This window comes from Erinaceus europaeus, chromosome X (assembly GCF_950295315.1).
Source record: "Erinaceus europaeus chromosome X, mEriEur2.1, whole genome shotgun sequence".
Classification (NCBI taxonomy): Eukaryota; Metazoa; Chordata; class Mammalia; order Eulipotyphla; family Erinaceidae; genus Erinaceus; species Erinaceus europaeus.
Genome location: NC_080185.1, coordinates 73,394,770 through 73,412,939, shown reverse-complemented (window position 1 = coordinate 73,412,939; position 18,170 = coordinate 73,394,770). Strand labels below are relative to the sequence as shown.

Below are 18,170 nucleotides of genomic sequence, written 5' to 3'. Positions count from 1 at the left end.
TCACTCACCTCTGTCATTGGGTATTTAGGTTGCTTCCATATTTTGGCTATTTTAAATAGTGCAGCTTTGAATATAGGGTTGCATGTATTTGGCTGAATTGGTGTTCTCATGTACTCCTGGAAAAATATTCTGTATATTTACTTGTGTATTTTAAATGAAAGATACAGAGAGAAAAACATGAGTGAGTGAGAGAGAGAGAGAGACAGACAGAGAGAGAGACAGAGACAGGTGAGTGACAAGAGCACTGCCTCAGCTATGGCTTATGGTAGTGGCAGGGAATGAACCTGAGACCTTGCAGCCTCAGGCATGAAAATCTTTTGCATAACTCTTATGCTGCCTCCCTAGCCCCCATATCATTTGGATATATGTCTAGGAGTCCTGTTGTTGGACCTTAAAGTATTTTAGATTTTAATTAATTTTACTGAAGTACTCACTGCTCATCTTTGGTTCAGCAGGTTGAAATCTGACACTTTAGGACTGCAGGAATGAAAACCTTATCACATATTAATTACGCCCTTTTTAAAAAAATTATTTAAAAAAGGAGACATTAATAAAATCATAGGATAAGAGCGGTACAAGTCCACACAATTCCCACCACCAGATCTCCGTATCCCATCCCCTCCCCTGATAGGTTTTCTATTCTTTATCCCTCTAGGAGTATGGACCCAAGGTCATTGTGGGATGCAGAAGGTGGAAGGTCTGGCTTCTGTAATTGATTCCCCACTGAACATGGGTGTTGACTGGTAGATCCATAATCCAGCCTGCCTCTCTCTTTCCCTAGTAGGGTGGGGCTCTGGGGAAGCCTAGCTCCAGGACACACTGTTGGGGTTGTCTGTCCAGGGAAGTCTGGTCGGCATCATGCTAGCTAGCATCTGGAACCTGGTGGCTGAAAAGAGAGTTAACATACAAAGCCACACACACTGTTGAACAAGCAGGGACCTAAAGGCTAGAATAGTGCAGATGAAGTGTTGAGGGGTCCTCCATTTTGTAGATAGCTAGTAGGCATATTTTAGTTATGTTTCAAAAGGCCTGTAGCTATACTAGTTTTTTTTTTCCTCTGAGCCTGAAATCTGATATGCAGGTGGATCCAAGTTATTGTCTGGGGAGGTGATGTCATGGCTGGAAAAGGGACAGAAGGCTGGATCAGGGAAGAGAGTAGCTCTCTAATATGGAGAAGGGGTATAAATGTTGTCGACTGTAAACCCCATCAATTTGATTTGGTCTGGGGCCCATATTCAGCTTAGGAGCCTATGTGACCTCTGCATCCCTGTAGATTTGAACTCACATTCTGTGGTCATGAGTAGGAACATTCCAAGCTGCCCCAATATCAAGACCCATCTTCCTCAGGTGTAGCATAGAGTATGTTGTCCATCCTTCCTTTGGAGGATGGAGCATTCTTAACCGTTGTTGATCTAATTATGCTATCTCTTCCACCACCACCCCAACTCCGTTTTTAAGACCTCTATGTGTATGTGTTTGTTGGGGGGCACACCCATTAGAGAGCACACATTATTGTGCACTAGGACCTGGGTTCAAGCCCCAGATCACCTCCTGCTGAGGGGAAGCTTTAGGAGTGGTGAAGCAGTGTTACAGGTGTCTCTTTCTCTCCCTCTGCATACCCCCCCCATCTTCTTTCTGTTCTATGAGAGAGAGAGAGAGAGAGGGAGAAAAGAAAGGAAAGGTCAGAAAAGAAAGAATTCTAGGTCTAGTAAAACAACTCACTTGGATAGTGTGCTGCTTTGCAATGTGTGTGTACCTGGTTTAAGCATAGCCCACTGAGTTGGAAGAAGCTTTCTTTGGTGGTGTGTTCCCTTTTACTCTCTCTCTCTAGCAAAAGCAAAAGCAAAGACAAAGAAACAAAAAACTCTTCATACTGTTTTCAGTAGGGCCTCACCTGTTTGCATTCCTCCCAACAGTGTATCAGAGTTCTTTTTTCTCCACAACCTCAGGGATACTTGTCATCTCTTGTTTTGTTGATATGTATCATTGTCAGAAGTATGGTCTTACTTCACATTTCCCTAGTGGTAAGTGATAGGAAACATTTTTCATAATTCTGTGGGCCATCTGAATATCTTGATATCTTGTTTATTGAACTGTCTGTTTAGATTATTTATTTATTTGCCAGAGCACTGCTCAACTCTGGTTTATGGTAGTTCTAGGGATTGAATAGGAAATTTTTGGTGCCTCAGACATGGGTGATTTTCTTTTTTTTGCATAATCATGCTATCTCCCCCACTGAGTCCTGCTTTCAGTTTGAAATGATGAGGAAGGGGGAGACCTATGGTTATGCAAAAAGTTCTCCAGCTGGAGGCTTCAGGGTTAAAAAATAAATAAATAAAAGGGAAGGAGATAACTTTAATGCCACAAGCACTTCATGTTCCATAGGTAATAATAATAATAATAATATAAAAATAATAATTAAAGCAAATGCTTTGAAAAAAAAAGTAAACCAGGGTTCACAAGCAGTGAAGCAGGTCTGCACATGTCTGTCTTTTTCTCTCCCTCTCCACTTCCCCCTCCCCTCTCAATTTCTCCATGTCCTATCTAATAAAAAAGGAAGAATAAGCTATATATTTACCAGAGAGAGTAAGCACCTACTATGTGTTAGGCCTAGTGCTAAGCATATCAGACTAATCAATCACAATTTCATAACAGCCCCAAGAAGTAGATGGTAAGATTTACAGTAGCAGGAACAGAAGCCTAAACTTGAGAGGGTGAAAGACTATCTGGTCTCGCCACTAGTAAATGTTAAGGGCCTGTATTCAGGCTGGGATACCCTGCCTTCAGAGCTCATGCCTTCACTTTCACACACACACACACACACACACACACACACACACACACACAAGGGCGGAGGGGGGAGTAGTTGAGTTTGTTGTGTTGGAGACTGAGTCAGGGATCTCTGGTGTCTCAGTTATGAAAGTCCTTTTACATTAATATTGGCATATCTTTCCACTTTTTTCAAAAAAAAAAGATTTTGTTTATTCACTAATGAAAAAGATAGGAGGAGATAAAGAAAGAATCAGAAATCATTCTGGTACATGTACTGCCAGGGATTGAACTGGGCACTTCCCGAGAGACCAAGGTTTTATCCACTGCTCCACCTCCCGGACCCGTCTTTTTTTTTTTTTTTTTTTACTGGATTGTTAGCATCTGTCATTTCTGAATAATGTAGACCTCTTTATCAATATTGACTTTTGTTAGAGCACAAGCAGAGGAGATAATCCCATATACCTGAGGCTAAACAAACAATAAATTATCAGTCAGATGCTTTTTTTATTAACTTATTTATTTTTTCAGAAAACACACCTTTTCTAAGGGCTAGGGATTATTTAAAATTATTTACACTCATTGAAAATCATGTGAAGCCTTGTGAAGAGGAGAGCCCTTGTGGTATGACTATGAGTCCTGAGTACCCCTCCCTGGGACAGGATTCTAGAGGGTACCTCTGTGGCCTGAAGCAGTCCTTGTCACTGGGCCGGCTCCCACGTGCCAGATCCAGTGGACACCACCTTGGTGGCTGGAGGGAGGGAGTGAGAGGGGTGAGTACAAGGGTAGGCAGGCAGGTCTGTGGAGGACAGGGGCGGCATAGATCCACATGTGCAAGGAGTAGCAGCCATCAGTTTCTTGGCGAAGTCCACGGCCTGGGAGAGCTCCCTGGCAACCGGCTCCACTACGATGTTGTTAGAAGAGTTTCTGTACCACAAAGCAGAACTTGGACTGGAGTTGGTGTATTTCACCAAAATAAAAGACTCTGGGGTCGGGGTGGGTGGGAAGTTTCAGGTCATGAAACATGATGGCAGAGGACCTAGTGGGAGTTGTATTGTTATGTGGAAAACTGGAAAATATTATACATGTACAAACTATTGTATTTACTGTTGACTGTAAAAACATTAATCCCCCAATAGAGAAATTAAAAAAAAAAAAGGGTTTCTGAAGATCACGTTTCATGTTGCAAGTGTCGTCGCAGACGTAAATGTGGGTATGGTGATAGTAGATCAGTTTCCACAGGTGTTCTTTGTCCCTCTTCAGCAAGCACTGGATATAAACCTTCTGGGCCTGCTCCCGGGAGAAATCCACGTTAGCCGGGTGAGGGTGTGATGTTTGTGGAACTGTGCCAGCTCCTCACGGTTCAGACAGTCCTTGTCCAAATTACAATAGCGTCTTGCCCACCTGGTTGTTCCACTGCTGCAGCCAGGCCTGCTCCTGGATGACAGGGGCCACCCTTGTGCCGGTTCTGGGGCCAATCACGATGACTGGCGTGGTGGCCTCGAAGAACTGGGACTTGCACACGAATATAGATAGGCAGGCACCAAATCCCGTTCTGCCCTGCTGGCTCCGTGGCCTGCAGCCAGCTGGTAGTCATGCCCTTGTTGAAGTGGCAGATAAGCACAGAGTTAGGGTGCACCTTGGGGCACGAGGCGATGGAGTAGTAGTGGACCGGCAGGTGGGGCAGCAGCTCGCCGAGGTGATCGATGGATGTGCCGACGAGCCTCTGGCAGCCAGCTCAGGTACAGCTCCTTGCGGTAGTCAGAGGTGGAGTCTATCCTGCGCAACCGCTCTTCCTGGGCGGGTTGGGTTGTAAACTGACCTCACGTGGGTGCATGGCGAGTTGGTGATGTTTAGGTAGTAGGTGAGCACCAGGAGATAGGAGGTGGGGGAGGGGATGGGTACTTCCTGTTGCAATCCTCTTCGAGGTTGTGGCGGGCCATGACCACGTCCAGGCTGGCCCCCCAGGACCTCTCAGATCTGGTTGCCCATGCTGAGTCACTGGCAGGCTACGTAGCAACATGGTCCCCAGATTCGCACGTGATCTTGCAATTGAAGATGTTCAGGTGCTTGGTGCCCTGACTCAGCTCCAGATGGTGGTGACTACAGCCAGGAAGAGGTTCTTGGCTTCGAGTGGGGCCTGGGGCTGGGGCTGGGGTTCTGGCTCTGGTTCTCTCAGCTCTTCAGCTGGCCCATCTCACTTGTCCTTGACCACGTGTATATCTGCGTGCACCACTAGATTGTACGGATGGATGCTGGACTCCTTCCCTGTGGTTTTCACCCCAAAGTGCGTGCACATAAATCCTGCCAGAACTGCTCTGGCCAAGTGATAAAATCCTCCTCCAGGGAGTCGGGCGGTGGCGCAGTGGGTTAAGCGCACGTGGTGCAAAGCGCAGGGACCGGCGTAAGGAACCCGGTTCGAGCCCCCGGCTCCCCACCTGCAGGGGAGTCGCTTCACGGGCAGTGAAGCAGGTCTGCAGGTGTCTATCTTTCTCTCCCCTCTCTCTCTGTCTTCCCCTCCTCTCTCCATTTCTCTCTGTCCTATCCAACAACAAAGCAACGTCAACAATGGCAATAATAACCGCGACGAGGCTGCAACAACTAGGGCAACAAAAAGGGGGAAAAATGGCCTCCAGGAGCGGTGGATTCATGGTGCAGGCACCGAGCCCAGCAATAACCCTGGAGGGGAAAAAAAAAAATCCTCCTCCAGGTCGTTGTCCTCGTTGCCCAGAGATGTTTACTTGTCCAAGGCACTGAAGTCCTCAGAGGTCGTCTTCTCTAGTCCAAACACTGCAAACTTGATCTCGGATAGGCTGCCGTCTGCTTTCTGCCTTCTGCCTTCTGCAGCCAGTCAGAGAAGTTGTGGGCACTGTCAGTGGGGGGGTCCCCCTCACCTTAGGTGGACAAGTAGAACAAGGCCAGTTAGTTTTCAATGTAGGTAGGCTGCTCAAGCCAGCCAGGTCATAACCCTTGGAATCAGCGGCCATGCCCCACATGCGGTAGCGGTGGGTGTTCTTCCACAGGGTGTTGCTGAACTCCTTGGTAGTGCCAATCTGGGAGCTATTGGACACGGTAATGTTCCGGCCTGTCTTCATCTTTCCCATGAAGTTGCTGTCTTTAACGATTGGGCCGTTGGCTGGATTTTGGTGAACTTGAGGACCTCATCCTTTTTCTTTCCGAAGAGGAACCAGTTGTTAGGAGGCCGACAATGAGGAAGGAGAGGAGGACTTTGTCCATCATGCTGAATACTTCCTTAGGCCGCCTTCTCTGACATGTTGGCTCAGACATTTGGACTGGCTATCGCACAATGCAGGCAGCGGGTAGTGGGTAGTGAGTAGCAGGCAGCTTTCCTGCCCCTCCCCGCCCTGTTTGTTTGTTTGCTTTTTAAATAATACCCATCTGAAAAAGGTCTTTCCTTTGGGTTGGGGAAACAGCATAACAGTTATGTGAAACAAAACAAAACAAAACAAAAAAAATTTATTCCTGTGGCTCTGAGTTCAGAGTTTCAGTCCCCAGCACCAAAAGTCTGAGCTGAGCAGTGCTCTGGTCTTTCTGTATCTTTCTTATTTCTCAATAAAATAAATAAAATATTTTTAAAAAGAAAATAAGCTATCTTTTCTTTGTAATGTAACATATTAGGAGAAATGGGAAAGGCCCCTGCTGCTGAAACAGTTATTACATTTACACACACACACACACACACACACACACACACACACACACACACACACACATTCTTATAATCTACAAGATAAAATAGTGACATCTGTTTCACATTAAGTGACATCTACTAGACACTTTGTAGAGATAGGTAAAGAATGCTCTGGAGCTGAGGCCTGGCAGTGGTGCGCCTGGTTAAGTGTACATATTATACTGTGCAAGGATGCAGGTTCAAGCCCCTGGTCCCCACCCGCAGGGGCAAAGCTTTGCAGTTGTGTCTCTCTGTTTCTCTCCCTCTCTCATTCTCCACCCCTCTCAATTTCTCTATGTCTCTATCCTATAAAAACATAAATACATAATATTTTTTTTAAAAGAATGCTCTAGTGCCACAAAATTAAGTTCACTGTAGTGAATAAACTGCAGCTGGCCTCCTCATGTCCTATCCCTTCCATTCATATAACACATGGGGGTACATGAAAGAAATGAGATTTAATTTCCTTTTTGACTCATTTGAAGCTCTTTTTTTTAGTTATTTATTTTTCCTAGCTAGAAACAGAGGCCAATCAAGAGAGAGAGGGACTATGTGTGTGTAAGAAACAATAACACTGAAGCTTTCTTTCTCTTTCTTTTTCTTCAGTGTGTGTGGGCTAGCCTGAAACTTGGGTTGTGCACATGACAAAGCAGTGTACTATTCAACTGAGCTAGTCCACCAACCATCTCATATGTTGTATATATACTTTTTCTTCTTTTTTTAAAAAAAATTCTTTATTGGGGAATTAATGTTTTACATTAGACAGTAAATACAATAGTTTGTACATGCATAACATTTCTCAGTTTCCCATATAACAATACAACCCCCACTAGGTCCTCTGTCATCCTTCTTGGACCTGTATTCTCCTCCCACCCCCATCCACCACAGAGTCTTACTTTGGTGCAATATGCCAATTCCAGTTCAGGTTCTACTTGTGTTTTCTCTTCTGATATTGTTTTTTCAACTTCTGCCTGAGAGAGAGATCATCCCATATTCATCCTTCTGTTTTTGACTTATTTCACTTCACATGAATTTTTCAAGGTCCATCCAATATCGGCTGAAAACGATGAAGTCACTATTTTTTATAGCTGAGTAGTATTCCATTGTGTATATAGACCACAACTTGCTCAGCCATCTTCTTTTTTTTTTTTTACTCCCCCCCAACTGGCAGAGCACGGAACTTTTGTGAAACATTCTCATATATAATATGAGAATAGCATAAATCTTACTAAAAATTAAATTGAAAAAGGAGTTTATTGCCCCAGGGAGATAGCATAAGCTATACAAAAGACTTCAAGATTTTCATACCTGAGCACTGCTCTGATTAAAAAATTAATAATAAATAAAAGTAAAAAGATCTTATCAATAACACACATACTTCCTGTATATTTGTATAATCAATAAAAATCTTTTGGTAACTATTTTCAGTGGGACTCCTGGTGACTAAAGGTAAGTGGATTATATGAAATGAATTACAAGACAGGGCTGAAACACATGAAAACGGGTTTATTTCTCCAAGTCAAGAGTGAAAATATTCTGGTAGGGGGAATCTGATTTGCTGGTGCATCAGCTATAGATGCCAAAGTTGGTAGCCTTGAATTGGGTTTTATAGTATTCTAGTTCCAGCTCTAGTTCTGGTGGTGAAGTAGGTCTTCTTGACTTGCTATTATCTGTTTTTGTCCCGATAAGGCTAGGTTTATCAGTACCTGCAGAGGAATGAGGAAGCTGACGGGGTTGGTTATAATGTAGGCAGTCAACCAGACAAGAATGAGGAGGAGGCATGCATGGAGACATCTATGGTTGCTATAATCAGTTGCAATCCATCTCTGGGGCTCTCCAAAGAATGCAATGTACAATGAGTAACTAGATCAAACAGGGACCTTGAGGCTAAGAACTTCCCTGATAAATAAGAAAGATAAAAAAGACTTTCCCAATTACTGGACATACATAGATTAGAGTGTAGGTGATATAGTTGAATGCAAGAGTTAAAATGAGTATCAGATGAAGGAAACAGTGTAAAGATTAAGCAAAAACATTTTCATGCTTGAAATTCTAAAGTCCCAGTTTCAACCCCCCTTACCACCATAACACAGAGGTGTGCAGTGCTCTGTTAAAAAAAAAAAAATTAAAATAAAAAATTACCAAATAGCTGTATCTGTGAGCTGAGAGGAGAGGTGAGCAGTGGAAAAAAAAACTTTGGAAAAATCCTTAAAACTCTTCACCCAGTGGAATTGGGTTCTGGTGCGCTACAGTAATTAAAAAATTTAAAACTTTATGTGGCTTTGATTGTGGTTTAAAACAAAGGAGAGGTTTATTACAGCAAAATAGGCAATGCAGCAAAGATCAGCTAGTCATGATGGCCGGAGAACCATGAGTCTAAGCTCAGTTTACCTGGGCTATGTCTGAGTGGGTGGAGCATGTGTGAAACCCCAGGTTTAGACTTGAGACCTGGCTGTTTATGTTACCGAATGGTGCTCTAGTCTCTCTCTTCCTTGTTGAAATAAAGATGTTCGTACAGAGAGAAGTTTACAAACAAATACCTTTAATTAAAAAAAATTATTATTGGATAAAGACAGATAAATCGAATGGGAAGGAGGAGATAGAGAGGATGAGAGGCACTTGCAGCCCTGCTTCTCTGTTTGTGTAGCTTTCCCCCTGCAGGTGAGGACCAGGGGCTTGAACCTAAGTCCTTACACACTATAGTGTGAGTGCTTAACCAAGTGTGCCACTGCCTGGCCTCACAAATATCTTTCTCAAAGATAACCTCCATCCAGCTGTCAGGGTCTCCCTCTCATGAAATTAAAGTTTTGCCAAAGACAAACTTTGGGCTGATAGACTTTTGCTCCTCTATATCTATATCAGTACTAGAACTTGTATTAGAGTTCAAATCCTGTTTTCTTTATGTTGCCTTGTTTAATTTTTTATTGTCATGATCAATAAAGAAGGAATGATGGGACTAAGAAACATTGAAGGACTGGCTCTGGGTGTAATAAGAATAATGCTGAAACCAAACAAGAGGACCGATGCCCTGTGTTACAGAAAACCAAACTGTCACAACAGCTTTTTCATGAAGGAATGTCTATTTTATTGCCCTTCAAAGATGCAATGGGTGGGTGGGAGGAGTTTGCATTGCTCAAATAAACCTCCTTTCTTTGTTATAGAGGATATTTACAAGGGTAAGAGGAGGGGCTGGAGAGATAGATTTTAGGATAAGCAGGGTTGGGCCTTGAGTAGTTTTTAACTTATTATTTGTTTTAGTGTTATGATATGGATGGAACTCAAAGAATCTTAAAGAGCAAGATAAGTCAGAAGGAGAAGGATGAACATGGATGATCTCATTCATAAACAGGATCTATGAAACAAAGCAAAGAACATTACAGGGTGAATCCACAATGCCCTATAGTCTAATATGTCTTGTAATTCCTTCAAGGAGTTCCATGACTAAACCCTCAAGGGAGTGAACTGGTGGTCCTGGAATTTCCACAGTTCCAATCAGCTCCTCACTCAACACCTATGGTGGAACAGGATGATGGCTTGGTGGAGCATGAAATGTATGGATACCAATCTTGGGGAAATGTATCCTTCTGACAACAATAATACTGTAAATCTACATTTCCCCAATAAAGTGCTATTGAAGTTAAAAAAAAAAAAAAAAGAAAGAAAAAACCAAGCAAAAGGCAAACAGGAACAAGGATCAAGTTATCTGGCCTTATGTATCAAGGTCAGGCCTCTGTTTGTTAGGACTGAAGATTTATTTTATATTTTATATTTTATAATTTTATCCTCCAGGGTTATTACTGGGGCTCGGTGCCAACACTATTAATCCACTGCTCCTGGAGGCCATCCTCCCTTCTTTTTTTTTTTTTTTTTTACTTTTTTTTTTTTAGTCTTTATTTATTGGATAGAGACAGCAGGAAATTGAGAGAGAAGAGGGGGTTGATATGAAGGGAGAAAGACAGAGCCACCTGCACCCCAGCTTCACCACTCGCAAAGCTTTCCCCTTGCAGATGGGGACCAGGGGCTGGAACCCGGGTCTTTGTGCACTGTAACATGTGTGCTCAACCAAGTACACCACCACCTAGTACTTCCCCCCCCCCCTTTTTTTGCCTACGGGTTATTGCTGGGGCTCGGTGCCTGCACCACGAATCCACTGCTCCTGGAGGCCATCCCCCCCCTTTTTTTGTTGCCCTTATTGTTTTATTGTTGTTGTGGTTATTATTATTCTTGTCATTGATGTCACTGTTGTTGGATAAGACAGAGAGAGATGGAGAGAGGAGGGGAAGACAGAGAGAGGGAGAGAAAGACACCTACTTCGCCGCTTGTGAAGTGACACCCCCCACCCCCTGGCAGGTAGAGAGCTGGGGGCTTGAACTGCGATCCTTACCGCGGGTCTTTGGGCTCTGCGCCCTATGTGCTTAACCCGCTGCACTACCGCCCGACCCCCCTGATTTTTTTTTTATTATTATTAGATAGGACAGAAAGAAATTGAGAGAGGACAGGGAGATAGAGGGAGAGGAAGATAGACATGTGCAGACTTGCTTCATTGCTTGTGAAACATCCCCCCCTGCCGGTGGGGTATAGGGGCTTAAACCTGGTCCTTGAGCTTGATGATATTTGCGCTTAACCTGGTGCACCACTACCCAGTCCCCAAAGTCTCTCTTTTTAAAAGATTTATTTATTTATTTATTTATTTATTTATTTATGTATGTATGTATGTATGTATGTATGTATTTATGTATTTATGTATTACTAGTGAGAGACAGTGAGAACCAGAACATCCTTTTGGCACATGGGATGCTGGGCATGAAACTCAGGACCTCATGCCTGAGAGGAAAATACTTTTTTATTGAGCCATCTCCTGGGCTCCTGAGATGTTTCTTTCTCTTTTGTCTTAAAGATTTATTTAAAGAAAGCCAGGTGGTGGAACACCAAGTGACCTACAGGTTACAATGTGCAAGAACCTTAGCTCAACACCCCCCCCCCCCGCCCTCCCACCTGCAGCGAGAAGTGTCACAAGTGATGAAGTAGTGCTGTAGGTCTCTCTCTCTGTGTCTCTGTCTCTCCTTTCTTTTTTTGTCTCTCTTCTTTAGATGCTGGGGACTGGACTCAGGACCTCATGTTTGAGAGTCCAGTGCTTTACCTACTGCACTATCTCCTGGACTACTCTCTCTCTCTACCCTCTTGATTTCTCTCTGTCTTTATTCTAAATAAATAAAATACATTTTAAATTTTTACTTATGAGAGAGGAGAGGAGGGGAAAAACAGAGCATCTATCTAACACAGGAATCAAATCCAGGACCTCATGTTTGAGAGTCCAATGCTTTATCCATTGCGCCATCTTCAGGAAAGCGAGGACTTTCACCTTTTTTTTTTTTTTTAAAAAAAGTGATTCATTTATAAAATGGAAACACTGACAATACCATAGGATAGAGGGGTACAGTTCCACACAATTCCCACCACCAGTATCCCATCCCCTCCCTTGATAGCTTTCCTATTCTTTATCCCTCTAGGAGTATGGACCCAGGATCATGGGGTGCAGAAGGTGGAAGGTTTGACTTCTGTAATTGCTTCCCTGTTAAACATGGGTGCTGACAGGTTGAACCATACTCCCAGCCTGCCTCTCTCTTTCCCTAGTGGGGGAGGGCTCTGAGGAAGCGGGGCTCCAGGACACATTTGGTGGGGTCATCTGCCCCGGGGAAGTCCAGTTGGCATCATGTTAGCATTTGGAACCTAGTGACTGAAAAGGAGTTAAGATATAAAGCAGAAGAAATTGTTGACTAATTGTGAACCTAAAAGCTGAAATGAAGATGAAGATTTGGAATTTCTGTTTTGGAAAAAGCTAGTAGGTCTATTTTAGGAGCCCATGGCTTTATAAGTTTTTTCCTGAGCCTGACATCTATATGCAGGTCGACCCAAGTTATTGTCCAGGGAGATGATGTCATGGATGGAATAAGGGCTAGAAAGGTGGAACAGGGAAGAGAGTGGCTGCCAAATATGGGAAGAGTATATAAATATTGTTAACTGTAAATTCCATTGATTTTGATCTGGGGCCTATATTCAGCACAAAAGCCTATGTTACCTCTGTATCCTTGCAGGTCCGAGCTTGCATTCTGTGGGCATGAATATTCCAGGTTGCACCACTTTCAGGACCTATCTTCCTCAGGTGGTAGCTAGAGTATGTTATCAGCCTCCCTTTGGAGGATGGAACATTCTCTACCTTTGTTGATCCACGTTGAGGGTACGGTCTTATGGGGGCTCTCAATGGGGTCCACTATGTTGTTCCTGATGGAGATAACTAGTGATAATGGAGTGAGGGATTTATTCGAGGTCTATACCCATCATATCTGTGTGGGAATCCTAGGACTCCCCGACTAGTACCCCAGCTGATGGGGTGGCAGAGGATATTAACAAAACATTCACTACAGAAGAGATCCAAAAGGCTAACAAACATATGAAAAACTGCTCTAGGTTTTTCTAGATTTTCTCTGATTGTCAGAGAAATGCAAATTAAGACAACACTAAGATACCACCTCACTCCTGTAAGAATGGCATACATCAAAAAGGACAGCAGCAACAAATGCTGGAGAGGATGTGGGGACAGAGGAACCCTTTTACATTGCTGGTGGGAATGTAAATTGGTACAGCCTCTGTGGAGAGCAGTCTGGAAAACTCTCAGAAGGCTAGACATGGACCTTCCATATGATCCAGTAATTCCTCTCCTGGGGTTATACCCCAAGGACTCCATAACACCCAACCAAAAAGAGGTGTGTACTCCTATGTTCATAGCAGCACAATTCATAATAGCTAAAACCTGGAAGCAACCCAGGTGCCCAACAACAGATGAGTGGCTGAGAAAGCTGTGGTATATATACACAATGGAATACTATGCAGCTATCAAGAACAATGAACCCACCTTCTCTGACCCATCTTGGACAGAGCTAGAAGGAATTATGTTAAGTGAGCTAAGTCAGAAAGATAAAGATGAGTATGGGATGATCCCACTCATCAACAGATCTTCTCTGTAGTGAATGTTTTGTTCATATCCTCTGCCCATTTTTGGATGGGGTCATTTGCTTTTTTGGTGCTAAGTTTGCTGAGCTCTTTATATATTTTGGTGATTAGTTTCTTGTCTGATGTATGGCATGTGAAGATCTTCTCCCATTCTGTGAGGGGTCTCTCTGTTTGTTTAATAGTTTCTTTGGATGTGCAGAAGCTTTTCAATTTGATGTAGTCCCATTGGTTTGTTTCTGCTTTAGTCTTCCTTGCAATTGGGTTTGATTCATCAAAGATGTCCTTGAGGTGTAGGTGGGAAAGTGTTTTACCAATGTTTTCCTCTAAGTATTTGATTGTTTCTGGTCTGACATCTAGGTCTTTGATCCATTTGGAGTTGATTTTTGTTTCTGGTGAGATAAAGTGGTTCAATTTCATTCTTCTGCATGTTACAACCCAGTTTTCCCAGCACCGTTTATTGAAGAGAGCCTCCTTTTTCCATTTAATCCTTTGGGCCCCCTTATCAAAGATTAGATGTCCATACGTGTGGGGATTTATTTTTGGGCTTTCAATTCTGTTCCACTGGTCTGTGTGCCTATTTTTGTTCCAGTACCATGCCGTTTTGATGATGATGGCTTTATAATATAGACCTCACCATAATTTATGTCCTTTGACACTATTTTATATAAATGTGTCTTATAAAGTAATACCACTGGTTGCTTCTGTTATCCCTGATCTAAGCTTTTAGGAGAGTCAATATTTCAAAGAACAAGCCATTATAAGAAATGTATTAACAATTTGAGTTTACTGTTAACATTCAATCTGATTGCCAATTAGAGGTCTTACATACTTAGATTGAAGGAACATATACTCAGAGCTATGGTCTATGCATCAAGATGTTTGAGACATTCAATTAATTTTCCTCTCTCATTTTAATTAAATAGTGATTTATGAGGCTACAAGTTAATAGGAGTAAACATCAACACCATTCCCACCACCAAAATCTGTGCGATTCCCCCCACACCCCTACCCCAGTGAAGCTGAACATCTACACTCACCCTCCACCCAGAGATTTTTACTTTGGTGCCATACTCCAGGCATTCACCTTATTAACTAACAACCAGATTTGATTCTGTGTTGGGGAGGACAGGCAATTCACTTCTACTTTTACTTTTTCTTTTTAAAATTTCTTTATTGGGGAATTAATGTTTTACATTCGACAGTAAATACAATAGTTTGTACATGTGTAACATTTCTCAGTTTTTCATATAACAAGACAACCCCCACTAGGTCCTCTGTCATCCTTCTTGGACCTGTATTCTACCCCACACCACCCACCACGGAGTCTTTTACTTTGGTGCAGTATGCCAATTCCAGTTCAGGATCTACTTGTGTTTTCTCTTCTGATATTGTTTTTCAACTTCTGCCTGAGAGTGAGATCATCCCATATTCATCCTTCTGTTCCTGACTTATTTCACTTCACATGAATTTTTCAAGGTCCATGCAAGGTCTGCTGAAAACAGTGAAGTCACCATTTTTTATAGCTGAGTAGTATTCCATTGTGTATATAGACCACAACTTGCTCAGCTACTCATCTGTTGTTGGACACCTATATTGCTTCCAGGTTTTGACTATTACAAATTGTGCTGCTAAGAACATATGTGTACACAGATCTTTTTGGCTGAGTGTGTTGGGTTCCTTAGGCTATGTCCCCAGGAGAGGAATTGCAGGATCATAGGCTAGGTCCATTTCTAGTCTTCTGAGAGTTCTCTAGACTATTCTAAACAGGGGTTCAACCAATTGACATTCCCACCAGCAGTGCAGGAGGGTTCCTTTTACCCCACAACCTCTCCAGCATTTGTTACTGTTACCTTTTCTGATGTATGACATTCTCACAGGAGTGAAGTGGTATCTCATTGCAAATAAAGACATCTCGTTGTTGTCTTTATTTGCAATTGTCTGACAATCAAAGAGTTGGAGCATTTTTTCATGTGTGTCAAGGCCTTGTGGATCTCTTCTCTGGTGAATATTCTGTCCATATCCTCCCTCCATTTTTGGATGCGGTTATTTGTATTCTTGTTGTTGAGTTTGGCAAGCACTTTACATATTTTGGTTATTAGCGTCTTGTCTGATGTATGGCATGTAAAGATCTTCTCCCATTCTGTGAAGGGTCTCTTGGTTTGGGTATTGGTTTCTTTTGCTGTGCAGAAGCTTTTTAATTTGATGTAGTCCCATAGGTTTATGTTTGCCTTAGTCTTCTTTGTAATTGGATTCGTTTCATTGAAAATGTCTTCAAAATTTATGCGGAAAACAGTTCTGCCAATATTTTCCTCTAAGTATCTGATAGGTTCTGACCTAACATCCAAGTCCTGGATCCACTTGGAATTTACTTTTGTGTTTGGTGAAATATAGTGGTTCAGTTTCATTCTTCTGCATGTTTCAACCCATTTTTTACAACATCATTTGTTGAAGAGACTCTGCTTTCTCCATTTAATAGTTTGGGCACCTTTGTCAAACATTAGATGTCCATAGGTATGGGAGGTTACTTCTGGGCTCTCAATTCTATTCCACTGGTCAGTGTGTCTATTCATGTTCCAGTACCAAACAATTTTGATGACAATGGCCCTATAATACAATTTGAGATCTGTGAGTGTGATGCCTCCAGTTCTGTTCTTTCTTCTCAAGATTGTTTTGGCAATTCTAGGTCTTTTCTGGTTCCAGGTTAACATTTGTAGCATTTGTTCTATTCCCCTAAAAAATGTGGTTGGGATCTTGATGGGGATAGCATTAAATTTGTAGATGGCTCCTGGTAGTATATTCATTTTGATGATACTAATTCTTCTAACCCATGAACATGGAGTATCTTTCCATTCCTTTATGTATTTTTCTATTTCCTTGAGTAGTGACTCATAATTTTCAGTATGCAAGTCTTTCACTTCTTTGGTTAGGTTTATTCCTAGATATTTTATTCTTTTGTTGCTATAGTAAAAGGAGTTGATTTCTGGATTTCAACTTCTTCTAAGTTGGTGTTTGCATAGAGGAATGCCACTGACTTTTGAATGTTAATTTTGCAGCCTGACACCTTACTGTATTGCCTGATCATTTCCCAAAGCTTCTTGCTGGATTCCTTAGGTTTTTCTATGTATACTAATATGTCATCTGTAAATAGGGAGAGTTTGACTTCTCTTCCACTCTGTATCTTTTTAATTCCTTGCTCCTCTCTGATTTTTAAAGCAAGAACTTCCAACACTATGTTGAATAGTAATGGTGATAGAAGGCATCCCTGTCTAGTACCTGATCTGAGGGGAAATGCTTCCAGTTTTTCAACACTGAGTATGATGTTGGCTGTAGGTTTGCTATATATAGATGACATTATCTTGAGGAATTTTTCATCTATTCCCACTTTTGTAGTGTTTTGATCATAAAGGGATGTTGTATTTTGTCAAAGGCTTTCTCTGCATCTATTGATAGGTCCATGTGGTTTTTGGTCTTGCTTTTATTGATGTGGTGGATCATGTTGACTGATTTACACATATTAATCCAACCTTGCATGCCTGGGATAAACCCTACTTGGTCATGATGGAACATCTTTTTAATATATTGCTGTATCCTGTTGGCTAGAATTTTGTCCAATATTTTAGCATCTACAGAGAAATTGGTATGTAGTTTTCTTTTTTGGTTGTGTCCCTGTCTGCTTTTGGTGTCAAAGTGATGTTGGCTTAATGGAAGCTATAAGGTAGTATTCCTGTGTCTTCAATCTTCTGGAAGACTTTTAAAAATTACAGGTATTAGTCCTTCTTTGAAGGTATTGTAGAATTCATTTGTAAAACCATCTGGTCCAGGACTTTTATTTTTGGGAAGGTTTTTGATAATTGTTTCAATTCCATTAGCTATGATGGGCCTGTTCATGTTATCTAGTTCCTCTTTACTTAATTTTGGAAGTTCTTAGGTATCTAGGAAATTGTCCATTTCTTCCACGTTCTCTAGCTTGGTGGCGTATAGATGTTTATAGAAATCTCACATGATATGTTGAATTTCTGTGTTCTCTGTTGTAATATCTTCTCTTTCAATTACGATCTAATTTATTTGGGTCTTCTCTCTTATTTGTTTTGTGAGTCTGGCTAAAGGTCTTTCGATTTTGTTCACTCTTTCTAAGAACCAACATTTACTGTTGTTGATCTTTTGTATGGTTTTCTTATCTTCAATGTTATCGATTTTTGCCCTAACTTTAGTGATTTCTGTCCTTCTGGTTGCTTTAGGGTTCCTTTGTTCTTCTGCCTCTAGGTCTTTAAGATGTGCAATCAGGCTATTTATTTGTGCTTTTTCTTGTTTCCTAATCTGCTCTTGTATGGCTATGAACTTCCCTCTCAAGTACTGCCTTAGCTGTGTCCCAAATATTTTGATAGCTTGTGTCTTCATTTTCACTGAACTCTCAAAACATTTTGATTTCTTCCTCTATTTCCTTTTTGACCCAGTAGTTGTTAAGTAGTGTACTGTTAAGCTTCCACATTTTGGGACTATTACTAATCTTTTGTTGATGGTTAAGTGTTAGTTTCATTCCACTGTGGTCTGAGAAGATGCTTGGGATGATTTCAATGCTCTTGAATTTGCAGATGCTGTCTTCATGGCCTAACATGTGGTCTATCCTTGAGAATGACCCATGTGGACTTGAGTAAAATGTGTATTCTAATTTTGTGGGATAAGTGACTCTGAAACTGTC

The 18,170-nt window shown here is 41.9% G+C and overlaps 1 pseudogene; it reads right to left on the bottom strand.

Annotated features, from left to right (window-relative positions):
- Window positions 1-3,470: 3,470 nt before the first annotated feature.
- On the bottom strand, window positions 3,471-6,057 carry LOC103116217 (NADPH--cytochrome P450 reductase-like; annotated as a pseudogene).
- Window positions 6,058-18,170: the final 12,113 nt, after the last annotated feature.